This window comes from Theobroma cacao, chromosome 4 (genome assembly GCF_000208745.1).
Source record: "Theobroma cacao cultivar B97-61/B2 chromosome 4, Criollo_cocoa_genome_V2, whole genome shotgun sequence".
Lineage (NCBI taxonomy): Eukaryota > Viridiplantae > Streptophyta > Magnoliopsida > Malvales > Malvaceae > Theobroma > Theobroma cacao.
In genome coordinates this window covers 18,437,196-18,443,940 of record NC_030853.1, presented here as the reverse complement: position 1 = coordinate 18,443,940, position 6,745 = coordinate 18,437,196, and positions in this window count along the sequence as shown.

Sequence of the window (6,745 nt, the reverse complement as noted above, 5' to 3'; positions counted from 1 at the left end):
CATCAATGTGGTGAATTGGGTAAATTTTGCAATGTGTCTAGGGGGAGAGCCTTCCGGTAAAGGCAAGGAAGTCGTACCCGACCAACAGTGATCGGGGCACCTATGAAGCATTTCATCTGTACAAATGGTAAGTAAACCTATTATTATTGTAAATTATCTAGAGTTTATTTTTAAATGCTCTTTATGTATTTTATGAAACGAAAATGAGATTAAAACGAAATTTTTGATGTTTTAGAAATAAATGTGACAAATAAAAATATATTGTGTTGATTATGAAATTGAGTAATTGGAGACTGTCAATTATTTTGAAATATATATTTTCCTATGAATGGCTTATGATATATGAGTATATGTGGTTATATGTTATAATTGCATTGGGAATTTATGTAAGCTGTCTTTTACTATGCAGGCTGGGTAAATAAATAAAAGCCACGTTATACTATCGAAATTTTATTAAAATTGGTGGGTTTAGTCACTGTAGTGACGGGTTTTCGTGGACTGCCTATTAGAAGGGCATGGCAAACCCGGTTTCATAGTTACGCTAGTTGTAGAGGCGAGGAGGGTAACTCCCAGGGTAGTGTTAGAGTTCACTTCAAGTCGAACCCCCAGGTGAATGTGTAACTCGGCCAACGCCAAGGAACGACTTGTTTTCAAAACTAGAATGTGTTTAACATGTAAATATCTTAACAACCTTGGCGGACTCGATTAGATGCCTCGGCCAAGGTATCCCCGAGGACTAGATTTTGGCTTGAGTCATGTTTTTAATAAAGGTTATAAGCCTTGACAACTGTTTTGGTAAATTACAAATGTTTTATAGTTTAAGAAAGAAATTGAAAACTTTATGAAATGGTTTGCGATTTGTTGTTTAAACTGGCCTCCATTTTACTCGCCTTTAGATATTTATGATAACGTCTGTTTACTCATTGGGATTGCAAAATCTCACCCACCTCCTTTCCAAACATTTCAGGCCTGTGGTAGCTTGTAGATATCCGATTTTGTCGAGGATTCCAGTTAACCCCTCTATCCCACAAACAGTAGATTATCACCAATACTGGGTGTATTTATGGGTCACTTGTCATTGTAATTATTATTATACATTATAACTTTGTAAATTATTGTATGTATGAATTTATTTTATTCTCACGCTGCAAAAATTATTTATGTATAGTTCTACAAAAATTGTTTTATAAGAAAATGAAATATATTATCAAATATTTTTATTTAGTTTAATTAGTCAACTTTTCACTCTAAATGAATGATTTAGATTACAAAAATTTATTTTTAATCGGCAGTGGATATTTTTCTACCATTCGTTGTATCTTTATCAGGTTTCAAAATTTTTTGGTTAAAATGACCAAAATACCCCTATGTGACGAAAATTTTATTTTGATTGTTTTCAATCTAAAATAGTTTATATTTTCTTAAAACTCGATATTTAACAACGAATGCTCATAGGAAAGGCAAGAAACTAATTCGTTAGCCTTGCGGGGTTCCGATTGGCATTTTGGATAATGAGTGTCAATCGGGACGTCGCGGCGGTTGTCATGGGCCCGAGAGAGGTTCCGGGTTGTGACAGGATGGATAGGAAAATATAGAAATTATTATAAAGTTAGGCAAAAAAATAAAATACTTGTATATTATGTAGTTATGAAAATGTATACATGAATAAAAATATACATATAGGGAAATTACGAATGAAAGTGAATTTGGAGAAATGAAAAAATGAAGAATGTATTAGAATAAAATATGTAATCATTTAATTATTTAAAAAGTAGCTTTATAAAATGGATGGAGTTATAAACAAAAGGAGAATGAAAATGGGGGCAAGATGAAGAATTATTCATACAAATAAGATAAATATTTAATTCAAACCAATGATGGGATTTTCTTTTGGAACGAGAGGAGTCGTAATTCTGGAAAGAATTCTCTCTAGGTTAGAGAATTAAATTAGGACCCCACCAGTACGATGAGAGGGTCCTAATTCTAAAATCCCAGTGTTTCTAATTTTAAATAGGCAAAAATTATTATACAATAAGTTAGTCAAAATATAGAAATGAATATAATAAACAAAAAAGAATAAATAGCATATGCTTGTCAAAAGATAAATGTAAAAATTAAAAGATAACACTAATTAAATATTAAGATGTTTAATAATGGAAATTCATAATAATGAGCATATTTAAGCCAAATGCTAGGTAAACAAAGTATATAATAAAAAGGGTGACATTGAATCAAAATTGTATCTAATTATGAACTAAGATGTCTTACTAAGCATACAATTAGATAACACATAAACATATTTATAATCCATGATATACATATTTATAAAGAAAAATGATAGAAAAGGGAAGTCTTAAAGAAATAAAAAAGATACATGAGGACTTAAGAACAAAATAATGAATTTCATAAGCATAACATGTGTCATGGCATATAGATATATTCTATATGTGAGTATAAGCCCAGATGATGGGACTTTCCAAGGAAGCTTGCGAAGGCGAGTTTCTTCGATCAACTCCCTAGGTGAAAAGGTACCCCCGGATCCCACCAGTACGATGGGAGGGTTCGAAGAGATATCTTTGATAAAAAGCTTTTGCCCGCATTAAAATTTGCATTCACGAAAATACTGTTTTTACTCGCAAACGATTGTCCCAATGATAGGATTTACCTAGTAAACTTGCGAAGGTGAGTTTCTAAGTTATTTCCCTAGGTGAGAGAATACTCTCGAATCCCACCAATATGATGGGTAGATTCAAAAAGTACGCTCAATAAAAATTTTTCGTTGACATTATCTCGATTTTATGCCATGCATTTCACAATTGCATCACGTGTACGTCAAACCCGTAAAATATTTTAACTTAATTAATAGAATAAAAGACAAATTAAATAAATAACAATTAAGGAAACATAAGAAAAGAATTAATGGGTTAGGATAATGTATGATTAAATGGAACCGCTCGTGGAATGGGCATCACGGGGGTGCTAACCCTTCCTGTACATAACCATACTCTTGAACCCAACTAAAAAAAATACGTAGACCAGTTTATCGTTCTTTCGACGGACCTAAAATTAATTTAAGATTTTGTCGAATTGAACAAATTTATTAGGTGGCCAATCACATCTAAATAGAAAAAAAAAGATTGGTGGGGACTCCCAAATCACTCCATATTTAGCGGTCGGGTTCTTGGACCGGGTACGTTAAACAATATGATCTTGTTTTTAATAATTCATTTCATTAAGGGAATTAACTTTATCCTGCACACTTAAATAGTGAAATTAGATATTAATGAATGAGGAATGTTTTGTTATCATCGAAAACATATGGAGTCAACACTTGTTTCGCTGGAATCAAGATAACTTGTTATCCTACCCCTCCAAGTGAGCAAGGCAGAGGGAGGGCCTATCATTCTCAGAGGCAATGGGATCATCTTCACCATCCCTAATCAAGTCTGCCCTCATAAGCTCAACTGACCTATCTTGAATTGGATTGGATGATTAGGCAATCGTGTTGTCAAGGCTAGAAGGTTTAGACATGATTATGAAAGAAAGAGACAAACTTTTACTAGGCTTACAATAAGAAGAAGGCCTAGCCAATTTGGGCTCACTAAATGCTTTAGGCCCAACTATAGCCTTACTAGCATTATGAATTTTGAAATTTGAAAGGTCCCACTCAACCATTTTTCCAACTGTCGGTGATTTGGCTATGATATTGCTGTTTATTTCATCATGCCCACTCGAGGCAGCCAAATCCACCACAGCAAGATAAACACTATCAGAGGAAGACATAAATAGACCTTCAGGACAATTTAGGTCTTGATTGTCCATGGATAACTAGAGCACCACTTGACTTTCGTTGATAACCATCTCCTTCCATTTTTGGATGACCTTTTCTTCTTCATGTAAAATCAATACTCTGGCATGATCCAACCTTTGCATGGAAACTGTAGCCCAGTTAACTTTAATGACTCTGCCTAGACTCCTAATATTTTATAACATGGCCTCACTCCATAAGCGAAAGGGAAAATTGACAATAAAGAGCCAAATTGGTCTCATTCTTTTTTTCATGACTTAAGGATAAGGAATAATAGAGTGAAACTAGGAATTGAACATTTTAGGGAACTTTTCAAGAATAAAATTCATTTTTGAGGTGTCTCTAAAGGTGATGAGCATCTTTTTTTTAAAAAAAACCATCAAATTTCATTAATAAGTAGGATATACAAAAGCAGGTTTTTCCAAACCTGTAACTCTCTGCATGAACAAAAAAATGCAAAGTTACCAGAACTTGTCCATGACCGACAAAACCAATTCAAAGCTCGTTGGTATCGAGACAACCAATTTGTACATGGACAATATATACAAAAATCATATTCACCCCATGATTCTTTCACTTAGTCTACCTGTGGAGTACCTCAGTTGGGCTCTTATTCTGTGTTATTTTGTTGAACCCCTTGGTTATTGACCCATAATAAGTTTTGTAATCTTGTTACCCCTCCTTTAGCTATGACGTAAACCTCCCCATTTGCAAAGCATGGAGTATGATTACCCTCCCAGTCAATCACCTTTGCTAACAGTTGATGGATTTGTATAAACTTTTTTCTCATTCTCCATGGAACCTTATTTGATTTGCGCTCCCATTTAACCACATTGGATGAATCACTCTCAAGGGAGAGTTTATGAGAGTTCGCTCAAGTTGAAGCCATGAAAATTAGGACTACTTCTTTGGAAGTAAGAAGCTCAACAAAATTAAAGTCATTTTCCCCAATTGCTCTTGTTCCTAACTTATTTCATTGGGACAATACCCATATTAGGTATTCTCATCAGCTCATTATGTCACGACCCGATACTCCCCTCGAGCTCGTGACAACCGTCGCTGTATCTCGATCGACACTCATTGCCCGGAATGCCAACCGGGACCCTGCAAGGCTTTAATATCAGCTTCTCATTTCCAACTTAAAATAATATTTTTCGAGTCATACGTAAATAATTTTTGTTGTGTCAAAGCTAAATAAATTTATACATACTGTAATACAGTAAGCCAGAATATTTAATTTAATTTAATTTACAATAACAAGAGGGCCCCCGAATAAACAAAAGTAAAGAGGACTGTGAACCTACGGTTTGGAAAATTGCAATTCCAACGGTAGTCCTCGATGAGATTAGTTATCTACAGCCTTTTCTGAACCTGAAATGGGTGGACAGGAGAATGGTGAGATTTTATAATCCCAGTGAGTAAACAGACATCATCATAAACATCTAGAGTTGAGTACATGGAGACAATAAAGTAAATCATCGTAAACTGGTTTACAGCATTAGAACACATTTCATTTAAAATACGTAAAGAGGCTTATGAATCTCATAAAAACTAGGCTTGTGCCATAAATCCATTCTTGGGGACACCTTAGCCGAGGCATCCTACCAAGACTGCCAAGGCTATTAAAAATTCACATTTCACATAAATCATGTTTTTGTTTTGAAAATATAGCCGTTCCTTGGCGTTGGCTGAGTTCCCCCTCACGTGGTGGTTTGGCGTGAAGTGAACCCTAAGCTTTACCCGAGGAGATACCTTACTCGCCTCTCCGTTCGAGGTAAGAATATAATGGGGTTTACTGTGCCCCTCTAAAAGGCTAGTCCACAGAAACCCCCTACTGCAGTGATTAATTAATATATAATCCACCATATAATAAAGTTTTGACAGCATGACAGGGCTAATGAAATACTACCCATCCTGCAAGGGCAAAATAAATATATTGGTATAAAACTAACCTTGTATAGCACTAACATTGTTTAATGTACAATAGTGGGATATAATGATTGACTAGATCTTGAAACTCAAGATCAGGACTAGCGGAAGACGTCCATAGAGGTTCAGCGGCTAGTCTAATGACGACCACATCTAGCAATAGAAAGATAAGCTTTTTTCTATGTATGTAAGGAATCTTAGCCTTACCACTTCTTGGAAGTTATTGACGGATAGCTTTCGACCTTTCGGTGTCACGACCCGGAACCTCCCTCAGGCCCATGACAACTGCCGCGATGTCCCGATTGACACTCATTATCCGGAATGCCAACCGGAACCCCGCAAGGCTTACATATTAGTTTCTTTCCTTTCTTGGGAGCAATCGTTGTTAAATATCGAGTTTTTAGAGAATATACACTATTTTAGATAAAAAAAATAATCAAAATAAAATTTTCGCCACACAGGGGTATTTTCGTCATTTTTTTCTCAAAAATTTTGAAACTGGCTAAAACGTAATATACAAGTACAAAACACATAATTCATATTCAAAATGAATTTAAAAGTCTAAAATCTTCATTTAAAACGAAATTACAGTTATTTGAATATAATAAGAAAATAAAAGAGATATTAAGGGAAATATTCTATTTTCTTATAAAACAATATTTATAGAGTTATACGTGAATAATTTTTATAGCGTAAAAGCTAAATAAATTTATACATACTGAAATACAGTAAGCCAAAAATATTTAATTTAATTTACAATAACAAGAGGGCCCTCGAATAAACAAAAGTAAAGAGGACTGTGAACCTACGATTTGAAAAATGCAGATCCAATGGTAGTCCTTGATGAGATCAGCTATCTACAGTCTATACTGAACCTGAAATGGGTGGAAAGAAGTTGGGTGAGATTTTGCAATCCCAATGAGTAAACAGACATTATCATAAATATCTAAAGGCGAGTAAAATGGAGGCAAGTTTAAACAACAAATTTCAACCCATTTCATAATGTTT